Source organism: Schistocerca americana, chromosome 2 (genome assembly GCF_021461395.2).
Source record: "Schistocerca americana isolate TAMUIC-IGC-003095 chromosome 2, iqSchAmer2.1, whole genome shotgun sequence".
In the NCBI taxonomy this organism is placed as follows: Eukaryota; Metazoa; Arthropoda; class Insecta; order Orthoptera; family Acrididae; genus Schistocerca; species Schistocerca americana.
Window position 1 is genome coordinate 7,073,602 of NC_060120.1, and position 23,283 is coordinate 7,096,884.

At 46.2% G+C, this 23,283-nt stretch overlaps 1 pseudogene; it reads right to left on the bottom strand.

The window, feature by feature from the left end:
• Positions 1-1,725: 1,725 nt before the first annotated feature.
• LOC124597076 lies at positions 1,726-1,843 on the bottom strand (annotated as a pseudogene).
• Between the last annotated feature and the right edge of the window lie 21,440 nt (positions 1,844-23,283).

Sequence of the window (23,283 nt, forward strand, 5' to 3'; positions counted from 1 at the left end):
CCGGCGCAGAGGGATAAATGTGCCAACAGTTTTCAAAATGTGTACTCTGTATAACTAGGTTTTTGAGTTAATAAAATCGTTACCGTTACTTTACACTATTGACCGGGTTTCATTTGAACGCCCCTTATATATCCATCGCCTGCCAACGATTATGAAGTGCGTATAACTTTCCACTTCACCACACACACACACAATGCGGCATAAGAATGGCTGCTTGAACGCCTCTGTACGTGAGTGTGATTAATCGGGGGCCTACTGAGACAATGTGAAGGGGCTGTAGTATATTCCTACTTCACTTAATACTGGATTTTGAAACTCGGTGAGTGGGGTTCAACGTGTATCTTCAAGCACCTGTCAGTTAATATTCTTCAGCATATCCATGACGATCCCGCGTGATTCAAACAAACCTATGACTTTTCGTGTATCTGCTCTTCACATTTCATGCATGACTTCTCAGAACGAACCACGCTGGAGTTCACGGATTTAGCAGAGTGTCAGGCGTTCAATCAATAGAAGATGTAATTCATTGACGTCTTGTATTTGTGAGCTATCATAACAGACTTGGTCCATTGCCCATTGCATGGCACAGGACTATAAGCGACACGGTTTTACAGTTTTTTGATGTATTGTGAGACATTTATTGCGATTACGCAGGTTCGTGTAACTTCAGTCTGCGCAAAGTAAGCGATCTATAGCTAATTAAAACTGTGTACCGGACCGAGACTCGAAATCGGGACCTTTGCCATTCGCGGGCAAGTGCTCTACCATCTGAGCTACCCAAGCACGACTCACGCCCCGTCCTCACAGCTTTACTTCTGTCAGGCAAAGGTCCCGAGTTTGAGCCTTGGTCCGGTACACAGTCTTAACCTGCCAGGAAGTTTCATATCGGAGCACACTCCGCTGCAGAGTGAAAATCTCATTCTGGATCTCTAACTAGCTGAGACCCTGGCGTTGCCCAGGTGTGTATTTATTCCAGTTTTCTATTACACCACCAGCTCCTTCCCCCTCTCTCTGTCCGTCCCCAAATCCTCTCCCCCCTCTTTCTGTCCATATCGTACATTCCCCCACTTCTTGTCCATCTCCTCCTGCCCCTCTCTGCATCCATCTTCTCCTCCCCCACCTTTCTGTCCACCTCCTCCAACTCTCACTTTTTCTCCATCTACACTTATCCTTCTCCTTGTCCATAATCTTTCCCCTCTCTTTTTCCCCTTTCTTACGCCACGTCCATCCCCTTCTCACCCACTCTCTCTGTTCATCTATTCCTCACCCCTCTGTTTACATCCTCTACCTCCCACCTCCCACTCACAGTCGATTTCCTCCTGCCCCTTTCTCTATCCGCCCCTCCCCTCTCTCTCTCTCTTCATCTGCTCTTACCCCTGTCTTATTCCACCCACTCCTTCCCTTCTGTCCATCTGTTCCTTCCCCCTCAGTCCACCCATCCTACCCCTACAAGTCCACGTCCTCCTCCCCTACAATCTTCTCCTCACCCCTTCTATATTGATCTCCTAAAACTACTAACTAAACTCCTCCCAAACAGGCCATGAAGGCTCAACGGTACCGACCGGCCGCCGTGTCATCGTCAGACGACAGGCGTCACTGGATGCGGATATGGAGGGGCATGTGATCAGCACACTGCTCTCCTGGCTGTATGTCAGTTTACGAGGCCACAACTTCGCGATCAAGTAGCTCCTCAGTTTGCTTCACAAGGGCTGAGTGCACCCCACTTGCCAACAGCGCTCGGCAGACCGGATGGTCACCCATCCAAGTGCTGGCCCAGCCCAACAGCGCTTAACTTCGGTGATCTGACGGGAACCGGCGTTACCACTGTGCCAATGCCATTGGCATATTCACCTCCTCTTCCCTGATATTTTTGACCATCTCCTCCTCCTATCTCCTCCCTCCCCCCTCTCTATGTCTCTACATCTCCTCATCAGCCCTCTTCCTCTCACTGTCCATCTCCTTCTCTCTCTCTCTCTCTGTCCATCTCTTCCTCTTTTCTTTATCCTTCTCCTGTCCTCCCCTCTCCCAGTCCACCTTCTGATCTTCCTGTTCTCTGTCTGTTTCCTCCTCCTCCTCTCTCTGTCCATCTCCTACTATTCCGTTTCTCTCTTTCTGTCCATCATCTCTTCCTCCCTCCCTTCCCCCATCTATGTCCAATTCCTCCTTCCCACTTCTTTCTATCCATTTCTCCCTCCACCTCCTCTCTTCATGTTGTCACTTTCACCCCAATATGAGGTTGCTGGTTCTAGCCCCCGTAGACTTTCTTCCCAGATGCTAAGTAATATGTGTACCAGTTTTGTTGAAATCGAGCTAAGGCTTTAGTAGAAGCTTTTTATTCTCGACTTTGCTCGATTATGCACTTTTTACATATATTTCACATATACTGAACATATGTCACTCATACTTGTATATCTCTGTCAAATTTCGACTTGCATTTCCGTTTTCACGCAGCTCAATATTAATGATGGCATATGTGTTGAACGGTAATATAATTTTGTGAGTACATCGAGTGGTATATGTGGATACTGTCCGCGAAATGCTTTTCTAATCGAGTTGGTGGTAAAGAGGTAATAAATTGAAAAGCCATGCGTGATTCGGCAGTTTTCATGCATCTCAGTGTTTGTGACATGGTATATCCTGAACTATGTGCTGTACACTCATATTTTTGCAGTTACATTCAGTGGTATATGTGGATACTTTCTGCAGAATGTGTTGAGAACAGAGGTAGCAGTAGAGAAATAATAAATTAAAACGTCATACGTGATGCGGCAGTTTTACCGCATGAACAACGAAAATGTAATAAGTGATCAACTTTATTCCTTTCGTCATTTGGTGGGGATATCAGCAAGAGAAAGTATCTTAAGGTTTTGAAATTATGTGTAAAGTTTCTTGGATGTCATTAAGCGCTATTGGATGAATATATTCAGATTATCCGCGCGTCGTGACGTCCGATACTTTTTCGCTCCCACCGTCATCCCTCAAAATGGGAGGTGGCTATTACACCGAGAATGGTTCTTTCCAGACAGTAAGTGATATGTGTACAATGTTTGGTTCGAATTGATTCTGTGATTTAACAGGAGATATGGAATATACATACATACATAAATCCACTTTTATACACTCCTGGAAATGGAAAAAAGAACACATTGACACCGGTGTGTCAGACCCACCATACTTGCTCCGGACACTGCGAGAGGGCTGTACAAGCAATGATCACACGCACGGCACAGCGGACACACCAGGAACAGCGGTGTTGACCGTCGAATGGCGCTAGCTGCGCAGCATTTGTGCACCGCCGCCGTCAGTGTCAGCCAGTTTGCCGTGGCATACGGAGCTCCATCGCAGTCTTTAACACTGGTAGCATGCCGCGACAGCGTGGACGTGAACCGTATGTGCAGTTGACGGACTTTGAGCGAAGGCGTATAGTGGGCATGCGGGAGGCCGGGTGGACGTACCGCCGAATTGCTCAACACGTGGGGCGTGAGATCTCCACAGTACATCGATGTTGTCGCCAGTGATCGGCGGAAGGTGCACGTGCCCGTCGACCTGGGACCGGACCGCAGCGACGCACGAATGCACGCCAAGACCGTAGGATCCTACGCAGTGCCGTAGGGGACCGCACCGCCACTTCCCAGCAAATTAGGGACCCTGTTGCTCCTGGGGTATCGGCGAGGACCATTCGCAACCGTCTCCATGAAGCTGGGCTACGGTCCCGCACACCGTTAGGCCGTCTTCCGCTCACGCCCCAACATCGTGCAGCCCACCTCCAGTGGTGTCGCGACAGGCGTGAATGGAGGGACGAATGGAGACGTGTCGTCTTCAGCGATGAGAGTCGCTTCTGCCTTGGTGCCAATGATGGTCGTATGCGTGTTTGGCGCCGTGCAGGTGAGCGCCACAATCAGGACTGCATACGACCGAGGCACACAGGGCCAACACCCGGCATCATGGTGTGGGGAGCGATCTCCTACACTGGCCGTACACCACTGGTGATCGTCGAGGGGACACTGAATAGTGCACGGTACATCCAAACCGTCATCGAACCCATCGTTCTACCATTCCTAGACCGGCAAGGGAACTTGCTGTTCCAACAGGACAATGCACGTCCGCATGTATCCCGTGCCACCCAACGTGCTCTAGAAGGTGTAAGTCAACTACCCTGGCCAGCAAGATCTCCGGATCTGTCCCCCATTGAGCATGTTTGGGACTGGATGAAGCGTCGTCTCACGCGGTCTGCACGTCCAGCACGAACGCTGGTCCAACTGAGGCGCCAGGTGGAAATGGCATGGCAATCCGTTCCACAGGACTACATCCAGCATCTCTACGATCGTCTCCATGGGAGAATAGCAGCCTGCATTGCTGCGAAAGGTGGATATACACTGTACTAGTGCCGACATTGTGCATGCTCTGTTGCCTGTGTCTATGTGCCTGTGGTTCTGTCAGTGTGATCATGTGATGTATCTGACCCCAGGAATGTGTCAATAAAGTTTCCCCTTCCTGGGACAATGAATTCACGGTGTTCTTATTTCAATTTCCAGGAGTGTAATTTGTTCGATTTAGCAGTCAGATCACGTTACTAGTTAGATTATTAGACTAAATTCTGTGTTTGAGAGACAATCTGTTTAATTCAGGGATATCCGGACTTACTTCCTAGGGAATCCGCTTTCAAAACCTTCCTGGAACCTTACAACGTGAACACTTCCATGCATTATTTCTGGGACCTAGTGATGCAAAAATATGAAATATGCCTTGAAATTGATAGCAATAGACGTGATGAAGAAGTGGACAGGAAGAGAAGGGCTTAAGGTCTCGTCCACGAAGACATGAGTAAGTATTTCGGCATTCGACTTAAGCGATTTGGGAAAAAAAAACGTCTGGGCACACGTATGGAAATTCGAACCCCTTTCCATTTCAGTGCGCGGGTACAGTTTGTTAATCACTGCATTACTTCACTTGGCGACTGTGGTAAGAAAGAATACGCGAGAAAACGTGGAAGACAGAACGACAAGAAAATATAGGCCAGGACAGACAAAAGAAAAGAGACAAAATGCAACGATTTTCTTTAAAACAAAGTGAAAGAGACGGACGAAGGTGAAAATTAGACAAATATAACGAGAGAAGTAATGAATGGGAGCCATTCACTGTTTGCCTGTGGCGGGGTTATTGTCAGTAGAGCACAGTGCTTCCAGGTACTTCATAGAAGCAGGCTGGTAGTGAAGCATACGTATGCCTCCGTAACTTAGTAACAGCAATGAACGCAGAGCTCAAGACGGTGCCTTAGTTCTCGCTGCGTGCAAAGTAACCCAACTTCTCGACTGTTCCGAAGTGTGTCTCAGCAGGTACGAGCGAGCCTCGGGCCGTTTGCGGCCAGATCATAAAGGAAAATTTCGTCTGGGAGGGCTCTGGTCGTTCCGACGCCCTGTCACGCTTCGACAGGGACACCGTTTTACGCTTGGCCGCGGTTTTTATGTTCACGCAGTGACCGCAAAATTGGTTTCCGCTTTATTATAGTGATTATACGTTTTGAGGTCTTTGAAAGAAAGGAATGTAGGAAAATTTCTTGCTAGAGAATTATAAATTGTTTTCCATAAACACTGCGCTGTATTGCCATTTTTCACGCTGTTTGAACACCGTTACTTCGTGCATAATTACCTGGCTTTAGCAACAATAAATTGATTATAAATTACTCAGACGTGTATCAAGTGCTGCATCACAAAGGAATGAGATAAGTATGATGGAGAAATGGCTGCAAAAAGACGCGCAGAAACAGAAAAAGAAATCATCGTCGGAAGAACTGACTCGTCATATAAAAGAGTCGAAACAGCCTATGGTGAAATTGAAACCAAGTGTGGCATAACAGTAAAATAGGAAATCTACTGCTAAACGCAGAGGAATGAGCAGATAGATGGAACGATTACATTAGATGGCTCTGTGGACGAATTGTCTGGTGACGTGATAGGAGAATAAATTGGAGGCGATATAAAAAAGATATAGCATCCAATATTAGAGTCAGAATTTAAAATAACTTTGGAAGATTGAAATTAAATAAAACAGAAAGGGCATGTCATTCGATCGGAATTTCTAAAATCGTTGGAGGGCAGTGGCAATCAAGTACTTTAAGCTGGTGTGTAGAATCCATGAGACTGGTGACATACCACCAGACTTGCAAAAAAATGTCATCCATTAAATTCCCAAGATACCGATAGCACATACGTGTGAGAACTGTCGCACAATCAGCTTAACAGCTCATGAGTGCAAATTCTAGACAAGAAAAATATTCAGACCAATGGGATATAAAATTAAGTTGTTAGACGAAGATCAGTTTGGCAAAGACTGAAGAAAAATCAAATTCATAGGATTTGTCGACGTGTAAAAAGCGTTCGGCAAGGTAAAATGGATGTTAGAAATTCAGAGAAAAATAGGCGCAAGCTACAGGGAAAAATGAGTTGTATACAATGAGAACCAAAACGGAGCAATGATACTGGAAGACCAACAACGAAGTGCTCAGATTAAAATGAGTAAGACAGGGACGCAGTGTTTTGCCCCTACTTTTCAATATCTGTATCGAAGAAGCAATGGACGGAAAGAAAAGAAAGGTTTAACAGTGGCATTAAAATTCAAGGTGAAAGATATCAGTGATAAGACTCGCTGATGACATTGTTATTCTCAGTGAGAGTGAAGAAGAATTAAAAGATTTTTTGATGGGATGAACAGTCTAACGAGTACAGAATGTGGACTGAGAATACATAGAAGAAAGACGAAAGTAGCGAGAAGTAGGATAAATGAGAATAGCGAGAAACGTAACGTAGTGATCATAAAGTAGATGAAGTTTAGGGATATTGCTACCTTATAAGTAAAATAGCCTATGACAGACGAAGGAACGAGGCCGTAACGTAGTGATCATAAAGTAGATGAAGTTTAGGGATATTGCTACCTTATAAGTAAAATAGCCCATGACAGACGAAGGAACGAGGCATAAAATACAACCTCTTACAATCAAAGCGGGCGTTTGTGCCTACAGGAATTCTGCTAGCATCAAACACACGACTTATTTTGAGCAGGAAACTTTGAGGATGTGTGTATGGAGGAGATCATTGTGTGGCAGGGAATCATCAACTGTAGGAAGGCCAGAAAAGAAGAGAATGGAATTGTTTGAGATGTGCTGCAGAAGATCATCGAAATTTATGCAGATCGGTAACGTAAGGAGGAGGGTCATTTAAGAATCGACGAAGAAAGGACCATCTGGAAAACACTGAGAAGAAGGGTGAGGATGATAGTAAATGTCTTAAGACGTGATAGAATACCTACTGTGGCACCAGGAGGAGATGTAGAGACTAAAGCAATGGGTGAAAAAAAAAAATTACTCGTGATGCAAGTTCAGAATTCTTGTAAGTCGTACTGTGCAGCCACAGTGCATTCTTCTATTGACTTACATTGTTTAATACGGAATCCTTCCTCTTTCATAAACTGGGAAAAACTATTGCACATTGGGAAAGTGTCGCGTCCGCTCCATTCGTCTACTATAGGATGTCTAGGAAGCTGTTTTCTGGGATATTCAACAACAATTCAAGCTTATCTTATTAATGGAGTTTGTTACCGTAAATTAAATTGGCAATACTTAACTTCGCGTAACCGGCCGCTGTGACCGAGCAATCCTAGGCGCTTCAGTCCGGAACCGCCCTGCTGCTGCGGTCGCAGGTTCGAATCCTGCCTCGTTCATGGATGTGTGTGACGTCCTTAGGTTAGTTAGGTTTAAGTAGTTATAAGTTCTAGGGGACTGATGACCTCAGAAGTTTAGTCCCATAGTGTTCAGAGCCATTTGAACCTCCCCCCTTCCCGACGGACCGTCGTCGTGTAAGGACCGTGACAACGGCGGGGGAGGCCGGAGGGTGGACGCTGCGCTGGGCCGGCCGCTGTGGTTGCAGGGGACGTCGAGCTTCTAGTCGTACCCCACCATTCGGCCCTCGCTCTGGCGGAAACGTCCCCCGGAAAACGACCAGAAGGATACGCGTCCACCTCCGGAGGCCTATAACCAGATATGGAAGGCGGCGGCTGCCGCGGTTTGGGCGGGTCCAGCTCCATAGGTAGGACGAGTGGAGGCGGAGGAGGCGAAGGCTCCGTCTCCACGGGGTCGTCCCGCGGTGTCGTGATGACGCCCTCTGGTGGCTGCTGTCCTCGGGATCTGTGAATCTGGGGAAGAGACACAGGAGGATCACCGAGCACATGGCAGTGGGGAAGTTGATCGTGGTGCTGGCGCTGCAGGCCGTCTGGACCTGAAAGGAGATAGATGCAGGCGCCAAGTCGACGGAAGATCTCGCTTCGCGGCGACCGTCTGCTGTCGCTAAAAACTCTGTAAAAGACAATATCGTGCGGCCTTCCTGGGTGAGGAGGGTGGAGGGTGGAGGACGTGGAGCAGTGTCGGATGGCGGCGACCGTGAAGCCATTCCGCCGGCGATGGTCCGTCTCGTAGGTGCGAACGATATCAGGCGAGAAACAGTTGCACTGCTCGATCCCTGGTGTGTGCGGAGCGAAGCTTGGCCATCTACTGCTTGAAGGTTCGCACGAAACGTTCCGCTTCGCCTTTTGACTGTGGATGGAACGGTGCACTAGTTAGATGCTGTATGCCATTGCGTTCACAGATAGTTTCAAATTCATTTTACGTGAATTGAGGGCCATCATCTGACATTACAACGACAGGTAAATCTTCGAGGCAAAAAACAGAGAACAACACCTGAATTGTGCTACGTGACGTTGTCGAGTTCACCGGTGCAATTGCACACATTGCCATTGTGATTGCGACTTGGGCCAAGCAGAGAATTTTTCTGGCGGAGCGGACTGACTTTCCGCACATGCGTGACACTGAGACGTCATCTGTTCTGTTTGGGCGTCCATACGCTGCGAAGTACGTTGTCGACGCGCTAACAGTTCCGTACGAACAATCCCCCAGTGTCCTTGGGAAGTAACCTAAACACTTGTTTTTGCAAAGCTGTAAGGTTCAACACACGTGACTGATCACTGTCATTTTGTACAAGAATTACACCTTACTCTACAGCGAGGCTATACCGACGTGCAAAGTATAGGCGCACTACAGAGTTCTTCAAATGGCTCTGAGCACTACGGGACTTAACATCTGAGGTCATCAGTCCCCTAGAACTTAGAACTGCTTAAACCTAATTAACCTAAGGACATCACACACATCCATGCCCGAGGCAGGATTCGAACCTGCGACCGTAGTAGCCGCGCGGTTCCAGACTGAAGCGCCTAGAACCGCTCGGCTACCACGGCCGGCCAAGCGATGCAATGGAGCTGCCGTTTGTGCAGCGTCCCGTATGAACCGAATATAATTGTTCATTTTCCCTAAGACTGACTGCAATTCTGTGACACTGCGAGGAACTGGAAAATCTCCTGTGGCTAACAAATGCGACTGAAGAGGATGTACACCTTGACTGTGTATGACATGGTCAAGATACTGGAACTTAGGGTTAAAGAAATCACACTTGTCCAATCTACACTTCAGTCCTGCATCAGATAACACACAAAACAGAGCACGCAAATTTGGAATATGTTCTTCAGGTGCACTACTTCCTACGACAATATCGTCCAAACAGTTTGAACAGTTTGGCACCGGATCAGTCAGCTACTTCAAATGCCATAGGAAAATGGTGGGGGCGGAAGCATTGCTAAAAGGCAAACACAAATATCTAAGTAAACAAAAATAAGTATTTACTATACATACTTTTTGAGATTCTTCATCGAGAGGTATTTGAAGATACGCATCGCGCAAATCAATTTTTCAAAAGTAGCTACAAGCACCTAATCTGTCCATGAGATTCTCTGAGTGTTGGAATGGATAAGCATCAATCACAGTTTGTGGGTTGACCATAGACTTAAATTCAACACAGAGGCGAATGCGACCTCAAATTTTGGAAGCAAAACCAGTGGGCTTGCCCATTGACTATCTTGTATGGGCGCAATACTCCGCTATTTTCCAATTCTTTAAGTTCATCAGCGACTTTGTTCTGTAATGCAATGGGAACAGTTCTGGCCTGCAAAATTTCGACTGAACATTGTCTTTCAGAGTAATATGTGCAACAAAATTGGTAGGCTTACCTAAACCTTCAGAAAAGAGTTCCTGGAATTCTTTTAGCTAGCTAGCTGCACTGTCTTGTGCATGGAATGCAGACACTGACAACACAGTGTCCTGAATGTTAAAGACAAACAAATCAAATGAATCAAGACCAAATGTGTTCTCATATAATGTGATTGTAGCACAATGAAAGTAACTGTTCGTGTATGTGAATGGTACATGTCGGGCAAAGTACATTTTCCGAGAACGCGAACGTCTTGTCCATTATAATCTGTCAGATGCATGCTAGTTTTAGACAGGCGTGGGGAGCCAAGCGGTTCATATGTGTGACGATTTAGCAATGTGACAGAGGCACCCATGTCCCACTGAAGTTTCCCACGTTTCCCACAAAGAAGCATTTGGACATGAAGCTTGTTCGACTGGAGTATCACTGAAGAAACTGCTCGTGTGCCAGTTTTGTGATTGCCTGTTGCAGACTTCGAATATACCGCATTAATGACACGGGCTTCGTGACTAGATCTTTGTGAGTGGGCCGAATTTTTATGTTTGTTATGTTCCAAACATAAGGATTGCACCTGTCCCTCCTTGCCACAAGTCCAACACTGAGACTGTTGGGGGGGCAGTCTGGGAGTCTGTGTCGTGAATAACAACGAGGGCAAGGGCAAATCTACGATGGAAAGTAGCACTGGTCCAGAACTTCAGGTTTAATTATTTTGAAAGATTGTGAGTTTTTAGTATTTTACAAAAAATTACAGTGAAGTCGGAATGCTGAACTTTCAAATGTTGCAGGTCACTTTCTCTATGTCATGGGTTTTTATATGCAAACGAACTACTGTGCAAACTTCAGTTAATTGTAACTATTAATTTACAGTGGTCTAATGGAAATTAATTACACCAGACGAATCGAAATATTTGAAACAAGAACCAGAATAACAAATTCCAATGGAATCTGATCTAAACAAGAAGTTGAGATTTCCAAATAAATGTCACATATTAATGAGAAGATGTACTGGAAGAATCCAAGTCGTCAATTTTCTAATATGTTGCACTAATATCCTCGAAAATTAATAAAGACGTTACCATCAGAGTTTAGTAATGATTCGAAGAAATCATGTGTTTTGTTAAGTTCCCTAAGGTACATAAATCAAAATGCTTTCACTAAAGTGTTATAACTAGTGTCTGTTGATGATAACAACCACTGATCAACATTCCCGATATGAAATCATAGCTTTTTTGTTTTTACTATCTTAGCTCAAGTATTTGCATATTCAGCATCTTTACGTGACACACGCCGTAGAATCAATTGCGAAGATGAGCGCTTACATAGCAATTACCTTTTACTTCCCGTACGGATGACTGCTACTCGTTAATCACAGTTGGTGGAAGCCCGTCCCTTTCAATTACCGCCACGCCTGATTCCTGGACGTTGCAAGAATGTTCATAAGTGGGCGATGGGAGGGGGTAGCTATGCCAATTAGCTCTCAGAACGCTATTTTTTCTCCTTTCGTTCTCCATGTTTATCTCTCACGATATCTGTACACGAACAGGAAGCCATACTGGCGGTTTTTAAGTTTTTCGTCCTCATAATTCAGCGTATAAAAGTTCAATAAAACTGTTTAACATCATTTACGAACAGGTTTCTTTGCATTGTAAAACTGGTCCCAGTTAGAAAGAAATATTAATCTGAATATGAAACAAAAACCAGATGTGTTTAAGCCGGCAGTTGATATATAATGGAAATACTGACCTTGAGCGGACGTATTTTCATGAGCGTTTCTTACGTCGTAATGACGTCACGCATTTCCTGGCTGTTATAGCACTAAAGGTGCTTCAAAAGCTTGTGTCGAACCTGGAATTTCATTGTTCAGCAGGCTAAAATTTAAATCCTCCATTTATGTATTCTTCCGTCGCTGTTTCGAACACCTTTTCATATTTAGCTATGCAAATAAAACTATTTTTGTTTGACAATATTAGTTCAGTCTTCCGATTCGTTATTAAAAAAAAGAAAAAAAAGTGTGTGAAATCTTATGGGACTTAACTGCTAAGGTCACAGTCCCTAAGCTTACACACTACTTAACCTAAATTATCCTAAGGACAAACACACACACACACCCATGCCCTCCGCCGGGACCAGCCGCACAGCCCATGACTGCAGCGCCTTAGACCGCTCGGCTGATTCGTTGTTCGGGTAGCACACAATAACAGATGGTTGTCATCAACATCGAGTTGATTAATTATTACAAGGAGTAATGTGTTGCGCACATCTCAGAGCAGAAGTCATGTCTGGCTATCTCGACATGACAGAACACCTGCAAACTGACCATTGTTCAGATGCAGAGGAGGTTGCGTGCGACCAATTAGATTACAGCTTCAAATCGTACTGCAGCTGTAACGAAATTCATACCTGAGGAATTAGCTACGTGTTCTAAGCAATACATAACCTGTGGAGTTACATGAATAGAAACAGCAAGACAAAACTACATAGTGTACCACAATAATAGTAAGCAATTCTGAACGTATGGAAAATCATAGCAAGGTAATAATGAAATATAATGGATGGGTATGAGGGGCCAATGTAGTGACTGCACAGTAATGAGAGAAATAGGTAAAGTTCGAGAGACCTTTTAAAATTAAGTGTGGGTTTGGATTTCAGTCCACATCGCAAGTAAGCATAACAACACAGTTCGCAGCACCTGAAGAAGACGCCTTGGTCGGTTGTAGAACTTCGTACAGTAGAATGGAATAAACAACTCTGCTGGACTCCTGAAAGCACGCCGTCAATCAGTCATGAAGAGGAATTGACGAGATGGAGATGGGCTGTGCTGTTTGGTTTTGGCGCCTGTAACGGCTTGCTACAGTACTGTGGCGAGGAGATTCCGCTGTGTACGCTCCTGGAAATACACACTAATGGGCATTAAAATTGCTACACCAAGACGTTATGCAGAAGATAAATGGGTATTCATTGGAGAAATATATTATACTAGAGCTGACATGTGAGTACATTTTCACGCAATTTGGCTGCATAGATACTGAGAAATCAGTACCCAGAACAACCACCTCTGGCCGTAATAACGGCCTTGATACGCCTGGCCATTGAGTCAAACAGAGCTTGGATGGCATGTACAGGTACAGCTGCCCATGCAGCTTCAACACCATACCACAGTTCATCAAGAGTAGTGACTGGCGTTTTGTGACGAGCCAGAAGCTCGGCCACCATTGAGCAGACGTTTTCAGTTGGTGAGATCTGGAGAATGTGCTGGCCAGGGCAGCTGTCGAAAATTTTCTGTATCCAGAAAGGCCCGTACAGGACCTGCAACATGCGGTCTTGCATTATCCTGCTGAAATGTAGGGTTTCGCAGGGATCGAACGAAGGGTAGAGCCACGCGTCGTAACACTGTTCAAAGTGCCGCCAATGCGAACAAGAGGTGACCGAGACGTGTAACCAATGGTACCCATTACCATCACGCCGGGTGATACGCCAGTATGGCGATGACGAATACACGCTTCCAATGTGCGTTCACCGCGATGTCGCCAATCACGGATGCGACCATCATGATGCTGTAAACAGAACCTGGCTTCATCCGAAAAAATGACGTTTTGCCATTCGTGCACCCAGGTCCGTCGTTGAGTACACCATCGCAGGCACTCCTGTATGTGATGCAGCATCAAGGGAAACCGCAGCCATGGTCTCCGAGCTGATAGTCCACGCTGCTGCAAACGTCGTCGAACTGTTCGTGTAGATGGTTGTTGTCTTGCGAACGTCCGCATCTGTTGACTCACGGATCGAGACGTGGCTGCACGATCCGTTACAGCCATGCGGTTAAGATGCCTGTCATCTCGACTGCTAGTGATGCGAGGCCGTTGGGATCGAGCACGGCGTTCCGTATTACCCTCCTGAACCCACCGATTCCATATTCTGCTAACAGTCATTGGGTCTCGACCAACGCGAGGAGTAATGTCGCGAAACGATAAACCGCAATCGCGATAGGCTACAATCCGACCTTTATCAAAGTCGGAACGTGATGGTACGCATTTCTCCTCCTTACACGAGGCATCACAACGTCGTTTCACCAGGAAACGCCGGTCAAGTGCTGTTTGTGTATGAGAAATCGGTTGGAAACTTTCCTCATGTCAGCACGTCGTAGGTGTCGCCACCGGCGCCAACCTTGTGTGAATGCTCTGAAATGCTAATGATTTGCATATCACAGGATGTTCTTCCTGTCGGTTAAATTTCGCGTCTGTAGTACGTCATATTCGTGGTGCAGCAATTTTAATGCCAGTAGTGTATAAATATAAATTTTGTAACTTTGCTTTGGTGACGTCATAAGTAGGAGTTTGTGACTATCCCTCATACGAAACCTGTTAATTACATTTGTTCTTTGGTACGTAATGTCCCAAAACGGTAGTTCAGTGCTTAAGAGGAAGACCTGATGCAGAGAAACTGTACGTAACTTGCACGGCAGAGAGCTGGTAGATGTTACGTGGAAATGACGTAATACTTCGGTGCGAACACTTATCGCTAAGTATACACTTTGTAAGCAATTCGAAGATTCGTTTTTCCCCTCGCGAAAATACCCATCACTAATTTTGCCCCACCCAAGCAATATTTTTCGCCGCCGGAGATCTATCGAGATTGTGCAAAGTACAGACAGGTAACCTACGTTCACCGAATCACCGAGCTGCATACTCTCGAATCGCCCGCGGTAACTCGACAACCAGCTGGGAGCACCTGCGGACCGCACCGATCGCATCAGCCATTTGCGTCTCGATTACAATAATGCCGGCACATCTGCACGGCAGGGGCCGCACAGCGATCGCACCTGCGTGGCCAAAGCGGGCCAACCTCCGGTATTACGCCGGCGCTGGTTGCCATGTGGTGGGGCCGCGGGGGGCGGCAGGAAGGGCGACGAAGCGCGGCGGGCCAACCAAAGGCGCGCCCGCCCCTGCCTGGCGACGACGCTGACGAATGGCGGCAGAGGACGCCGCCGGCCGATAACATCTCGACGAGGCGCCGTTCATAATTCTGGCCGCTCCCTGGGCGGCCGCCCGTGGCAGGTCCCAAGTCGCGACTGCGACTCTAGTCGCTAGTTCCGGCATTCGCGCCGAGGTCTCAGCTAACCCGAAATTTAAAAGGCTGTATGGAATCATCATCATCATCATCATTTAAGACTGATTATGCCTTTCAGCGTTCAGTCTGGAGCATAGACCCCCTTATAAAATTCCTCCACGATCCTCTATCAATGCTAACATTCGTGCCTCTTCTGATGTTAAGCCTATTACTACAAAATCATTCTTAACCGAATCCAGGTACCTTCTCCTTGGTCTACCCCGACTCCTCCTACCCTCTACTGCTGAACCCATGAGTCTCTTGGGTAACCTTGCTTCTCCCATGCGTGTAACATGACCCCACAATCTAAGCCTGTTCGCCCTGACTGGTACATCTGTAGAGTTCATTCCCAGGGTTTCTTTAATTTCCTCATTGTTCCCATCTACTAGTACCTGCAGTTATCCTAGCTACTTTCATATCCGTAACCTCAACCTTGTTGATAAGGTAACCTAAATCCACCCACCTTTCGCTCCCATACAACAAAGTTGGTCGAAAGATTGAACGGTGCACAGATAACTTAGTCTTGGTACTGACTTCCTTCTTGCAGAAGAGAGTAGATCGTAGCTGAGCGCTCACTGCATTACCTTTGCTGTGCCTCGCTTCCAGTTCTTTCACTATGTTGCCATCCTGTGAGAATAAGCATCCTAAGTACTTGAAACCATCCACCTGTTCTAACTTTGTTCCTCCTATTTGGCACTCAATCCGTTTATATCTCTTTCCCACTGACATTACTTTCGTTTTGGAGATGCTAATCTTCATACTATAGTCCTTACATTTCTGATCTAGCTCTGAAATATTACTTTGCAAACTTTCAATCGAATCTGCCATCACAACTAAGTCATCCGCATATGCGAGACTGCTTACTTTGTGTCCACATATCTTAGTATGATGCTGGCAACAATCAGGGCTGGCTGGGAAAAAAAGTAAGAAAAAACAAAGCTCCTCAAGGCTGCATAACAAAATTAAAGGCTTATATCCTTTAACCCCCGTCGTGCTCGCCGACAGCGATGCAGAAGTTGGAAATTAGGCTCGAAGATGCCTACAACTTTACGCTGTAGTGGTGGGAAAAACTGGCACCGTGGCACAGCAGCCTCGCCTTAGTGTCAACACCTGCAAAAGAAAGTCGAGAGCTCAGAAGTTCACGCAAGGTGTAAAGCGAGTTAATTATATCACAGTGGCACCAAATTTCACCCCAATTCTGCCCATTGATACCATAGGCTAATCACCCCACGGCAAGTTCCTCACACCTCTCCTTCCCCACACGTCAGGACAAAGTTTGAAAGTGATCGGAAACAGAAAAGGGCGTTTATGCTTTTTAATCCTTCGCTTTTTACCTCGTCCTGTGGCGTGTGCACGGGGAGAGGGGGAGCGCTATATTCACACACATATGAATAACTCGAATAAAATGGCAAAGGGGCCCTCTAACATGGCTCAGTTTGGGAACGCTTTTGGCCCCTTACGTGAACTTTTAGTTGGCCACTTTAAAAATGTCCCTCTGCGGATAGAGTTATTCACCAATTTCGACGCACCAAAGTGACAGGCAATCCTTTTTATTCCTTTCGGCTGACGGCTGAACAAACACCTGCTGGCCACATGAGAAATCTGAGGGGAATCGAAAGGGTTGCTTCTCGTACTGGCGCCTAGGAACCAGTTAATGGCTATATCTGTACAGAGACATCTTTAAAGCTACAAACAATGGTGAGCGGATGACACCGAAGTTGTTAACCGACTGAGGGGTCTTAGAGGCACACTCTGCAATTTTATTCACATATGTTTAGCGTTTAACCACTTCATGCACATGCTACAGGAGGACTCGAAGAAGGATGAAAAAGCATTAACACATTTTTCTGAGTCGATCAAATTCGAAATTCGTCCAGTGGTTTATAACAGAGCTAACTTCGCTGTCACTCCATACTCCATATGAGTGGGACCACGTATACTTGGGTTGTTGCCTTACAGTGTCTTTAGAGAAGGGTTAAAACGTCTGGAGACTGTCAGCACGATGAAAGGTTGTCAAGATCGTTGTCATGTTGCACACTGTACTACTATCGTTTCCAACCGCAGAATATACGCAAATGAACATCCCAAGGGAAGAGGCGGTTTCTTGATTGCATGAAATCTCTTGATGCCTTTTCATGTCGATTCTGAGCAGCGATTTCCTCGGCCAACCACAAGAAAACCGCGTGATTTCAGTGCCTGGCGTCACGGTTCTGACCTCCATCGCAGAAGCGTCAAGAGAAGCGGCGACATGTCGGTGAGAGGCAGAATGACGAACTTCCCAGGGTATGACACGTTCGAGATGGCGTTGGCCAGAACTCTGCCGAGATCTGGTGCCATTGTGGCATGATTAACCCACTTTACGTGAACTTTGGAGCTCTGGTCTTTTATTTCTGCATGTGTCGACAGCTTGGTGTTTGAAGTGTCGGCAAGCCCAAGGTCGCTACGCGTTTGTACCATTACAGAGGAATGAATGTTGTATGCACCTTCGAGTCAAATTTTGTTCTGCGTCGCATTCGCAGAAAATGACGGGGTTTCAAACAATACGCTCTTTAATGTTATGTGGAGGTTTTCATCTCACATAAAGGGCGATAAAAAAAAAGTTTCCTTCGAAGCCTATACTAGCCCTTGCCTACATTTCGGCACTTATATACCTGCAATGCATCCGCAATGGATTGCCTGTATGCTGCAGCAATGACCTGAAACGGAAACTTATATGGACGGTAAGTAGCATAACACAAACCACCCCTTTTGTTTCATGAACGGGTCAATGATGGTGCACCGAAAGGCTCATACATTTAAGGCATGGTGTAACACAATAACCCTTCCCACAGTCGCTTCGTGTCCCATCACGTATGTATCCGTCCGTGAAAAGCTCCGTGCAGATACGTGACCCGTGGTGTAACGGTATTTTCTTTGAATAGAATCAAAGCCCTCCTGGGTCACAGGTTCAGTCCCAACCACTGCTGCAATTCTGAACAAAATCACCAGAAATGGTGGCCGAAAAACTTCTGTTATATGGAGCCACCCTGTTTCTGCCAGCGGCCCTGTCAAAAGATGGAGCACAAGTAGACATTCAGGGAAACCTTTGGCACTTGGGGTAACAAACTGCTTCTAAAGGCAGAACAGGCAGCTATGATCAACGGTGTGAGGATTCAGAGGGCAATCGAAACCACTGCATCAAATACACACGGTAGGTATGTGCAGGACAAGTGATCCGTAATAGAAAAAGGGTCATGATGACCTCTCCATTGGCAAATGAATCCACATTAGTCTCTCGTCGAGCTTTCCGGAAGGAACATGACAATGAGGAGGTAACTACGAGCAAAAGTGAATCAACGACGAAATGATAACATTCGACGAGACGGAGTGTGGAATGTCAGAAGTTTGAACGTGACAGGAAAGATTGAGAAACTGAAAAGAAAAATCGAAACGCTCAGCCTAGACGTAGTGATGGTCGGTTGAGTGAAATGGGATGAAACTAAGAGTTTGAGTTCCCACGAATATAGGGTAGTATCAAGCAGTTGCCTATACGTCGTTTCACTGTCCTTCAACCATTTTACATAGACGGTTATGACAGTATCACGCACCAACAGCGGACCAGGTTCACCGTGACCAGGATGCACGATCCCAGGCGCCGGACCATACAAATTCTCCCTTTGTCAGAGCCATTTATGTCAGTAGATTTTTCCCATCCGCAGTCCGTATTGTCGCTGGAATGATTTCCCCCCTCCCCCCTTTTTTTAAAGAAAAGGTGAAGCACCTCCACATCGACACAGGCATGATGGCCAACACAAGAGAGGTCTACTGCCATCTCTGCATAAGGCTTACGGTGGCCGAGGGATTCTAAGCGCTTCAGTCCGGAACCCCGCTACTACTACGGTCGCGGGTTCGAATGATGCCTCGGGCATGGATGTGTGTGACGTCATTAGGTTGGTTAGGTTTAAGCGGTTGTAAGTTCTAGGGGACTAATGACCTCCGATGTTAAGTCCCATAGTGCTCAGAGCCATTTGAACCATTTTTGATTTTGTGGACTGGCAAGACAGCCAATCCACCAGGACGGGAGGCCGAAGGGCACGCGTTTAAGCTCACGCAGGATGGCGTGAAGTCTGGAACAGTTAAAGGAATAGAGACTAGCAAAAAAGGTACGTAGCTTCTGGAATACTTAACTTTAATCCGTAATTGGTGAACATCGGTCTGACGGTACATGCATCACAAGATAAATAGCAAATGATAATGGCGCCTTGCTAGGTCGTAGCAAATGACATAGCTGAAGGCTATGCTAACTATCGTCTCGGCAAATGAGAGCGTAATTTGTCAGTGAACCATCGCTAGCAAAGTCGGCTGTACAACTGGGGCGAGTGCTAGGAAGTCTCTCTAGACCTGCCGTGTGGCGGCGCTCGGTCTGCAATCACTGACAGTGGCGACACGCGGGTCCGACGTATACTACCGGACCGCGGCCGATTTAAAGGCTACCACCTAGCAAGTGTGGTGTCTGGCGGTGACACCACATTTGAACCATAAGGGTTAGTTTTCACTGAAGTGGTGTCTCGCAGGATGTGGGTACTGCTATGTTTGCGTACGCCTGGTTAAGGTTAACCATTAATACTAGCTCATGTGGAGATGGAGTGGCTCGAAAGTTGAACGAAGGATAGCGGTTTGGAGGGCAGAGGGGAAAAAACGCCAAGGGAAGAGCCAAGGGAAAAAGATCTCTGCGATAATTGGGTCAGGTCGTAAGATCAGTAGCGGTTTTGTTGCTTCCTGCGACACGTCATGCAAGCGTATGCTTTGTTAGTACTTGGTATCATGCAGGTCGATACCTTTGTCGTTGTTCGGTGGTGTTACTCGGCCGTTGCCACTGGGTGCCGACGTTGATTTCTCGGTCAGCGTCAGCATTCCTGTAACAGTTAGGTTCATCATCGTTTTGTGTGTGATAGGTCATATATCAGGTGCACGCTGTAGGGTAACGTTGGCTGTTTGTTTGTGCGTCAGTGTGCGAGCTTGTCGGTTTCCCTGCTGTAGCTTGTTGGGCGGCTTTAATAGCAGCTGGCATATCCAGTCAGCGTTGCTGACATGCAGGGGCTTGCCGACGTTTGCGCTTGTGGGTGTATGTTACCTTGCCACAGGCGGTTATGCGACAGCTAGCAGAGTCTTTGGCCGCTTATGCTTTCACCTATGTGTTTACTCCCCTTATATACTTTCCTTGCCACGTCATGTGTACGCGACGGCAGTAGCTGGCATTCAGTACTGTGGTCGACGCCGGTCATAATGTTTTGGTTCATCGGTGCACGTTCCTGGCTTGCGAATAATCAAGGGCCCTGTGGCACCTCGACTAGCCCGCTAAATAATCCGATCCTGATCTTACAACAACGCATGCGACTGTCTGGGAAAGTCGGATAAACATAGCAGTTAACGTCCCAGTAGGTGTGAGGGGTCTAGTGTTGAGTGAGTGCTTCAGCTGGTGTACTCTCTTCCTCTCCGAACTGAGGCCCCATCATTGTCAGAAGCTGTATCGTGCGGCACCACCTGTGAGTAACCAATTTCCCTTTCAGCGTGCTTAATTCATCTTCTTCGTCTACATTTATATCTATACGATTACTCTGCAGTTACAGAAAATCCTACCGCAAAGGAAACCGTTGTTTTAAAGACTGCCACCCATATTGGAGTATCATAGTCGTGGCACTCTCTCCACTATTTCGCGATAGTAAAAAACGAGCTGCCGCTCTCTGAAATTTTTCGGTGTCCATGTAGCCTCCCCCTCACTTATCGACCTAAATGACAGTGAAAAATGAAACCGCGTGTACCTAATGGAAATTTGGGAAAAGCAATCGTCACCGAAGTTAATTTGTCGGTAAAGAGGGAGGAAAGGGGTTCATCTAAATGAAAGGAAAAATGCAAATGAAACTGGTGGAAATTAATTTTGAAAATGGGTAAAGTTAATAAAGAAAGTAAATGTGCGGCCGTTACGTTAACAATTAACTAGCGGTAATTAGATATTTGAGATTTGGGGGAAATTACGGTCGCCAGTCCTATGGACAGTTACTATAGTTACTGAAAAAGAAAGGTTATTGTACATATAATTAGCACTAAAAGCGTGGCAACTGAAGGTTGACACGTCTTGTGTGAAAACTGAAAGTTTGTCAGAAGTAATAAATTTAGCTACACTCTTACTTAATTTCGCAAAAGAATTAATAAAACCGGTAAATTGAAAGTCAATTTAGTGAGTGAAATTAATAGTGAGCTTTGTTTCTGAAGCACATCGAAATTCAGTAAAATACGGTTAGTCTTGGGCTACCTCAATAATCATTTCAAAAGCTACTTGAATCTACACAATTTAGAAATAAGAGATTTAACTTTGAACTTGAATTAAATGATTCTGAACATTCAACAATAGTAAAATTTAGTACGTACCAAGCTGAGCTGCAGTCACAGGTGAGCTAAAATACGATAACAAAACTCGCACTCTTAATTTGTGCTTGTGTAATCTAAATATTATAGCCAGCTATGAATACCTTAACTGAACTTTGAAATTAAAGCAGTGAAATCGAATGATATTACTTTAATGGCTCTCTCTCAACACTATGGGACTTAACATCTATGGTCGTAAGTCCCCTAGAACTTAGAACTCCTTAAACCTAACTAACCTAAGGACAGCACACAACACCCAGTCATCACGAGGCAGAGAAAATCCCTGACCCCGCCGGGAATCGAACCCGGGAACCCGGACCTGGGAAGCGAGAACACTACCGCACGACCACGAGATGCGGACGATATTACTTTAATGCTGGCGTTTGAATTTCAACGATACTCGGGTTCATTCCGGAAAAGGAAGGGACCCTGCTTGGTAATGCAATTGGGACAATGAGCAACAAAGGTTCATGCTACGTTGCTGTAATTTAGAGAGAAAAATTTAACAGTTTGAAAAGCTGAGGTCTTCCATACAGTTCTAAAACTTTACGTGCTTCCAGTCTTCCTTGTTGGTTGATTGAAGGTTTGAAGCCGTCGATCGAGGAGGTGGCGACAGTCACTCATTGTCGGCCGTCGCTGTTGCAGAAGCTGGATGTTGGCGCGCCTTCTTCTCGACACGGTCACCAGGCGAAACGGGCTCTTGATGTGCGCCAGCTAATGCTTCCCGTCCGCGACACCGTGTCAGAAACTATCATAGCAAGTCGAGCGCAATTACATGCTGCCCAACCACGAAAGCGCTGCCACTCGCGGGAGCGTCACACAACACACCTGCTCCACTGCACCACCCCAGCCAGACTCTCCCTCTGCCCGCGCTCCACGCGACAGAGTTAACACTATCAAAGATCCTATCGATGTATTCGTTCGATGTATTCGTTCGATAGCATAGTTTTCCCTATACCAGACCCAGTGTATAAATACAAATAATATTCACAAAACAAACCAACATATATATATATATATATATATATACAAACAGTAAAACAGTTACAATATATAAAGACACAGAAATGTCATATCTTCAGGTAACAAAATAAGGGAAAAAAATTTTATAGTGCAGCAGATGGAAATAGGAGGATATGCATTTCCGGCGTTACATCCTCCGTCAGCTCTGTCTCATCTCATCTCACCTCACCGCAGTCCTCCAGAAGGGGACCGACAAGCGTGGTGCACTCAGTCTTCGTAGAGACCTGCTGCGGCCGGCCGTAGCGGCCGAGCGGTTCTAGGCGCTACAGTCTGGAGCCGCGTGACCGCTACGGTCGCAGGTTCGAATCCTGCCTCGGGAATGGATGTCTGTGATGTCCTTAGGTTAGTTAGGTTTGTGGTGTCACCGCCAGACACCACACTTGCTAGGTGGTAACTTTAAATCGGTCGCTGTCCATTAGTACATGTCGGACCCGCGTGTCGCCACTGTCAGTGATCGCAGACCGAGCGCCACCACACGGCAGGTCTCGAGAGACTTACTAGCACTCGCCCCAGTTGTACGGACGACTTAGCTAGCGATGCAACACTGACGAAGCCTCGTTTATTTGCAGAGAAGATAGTTAGAATAGCCTTCAGCTAAGTCAATGGCTACGACCTAGCAAGGCGCCATAGCAATTGATAGTTAACGTATGAAGCATGTCTCATC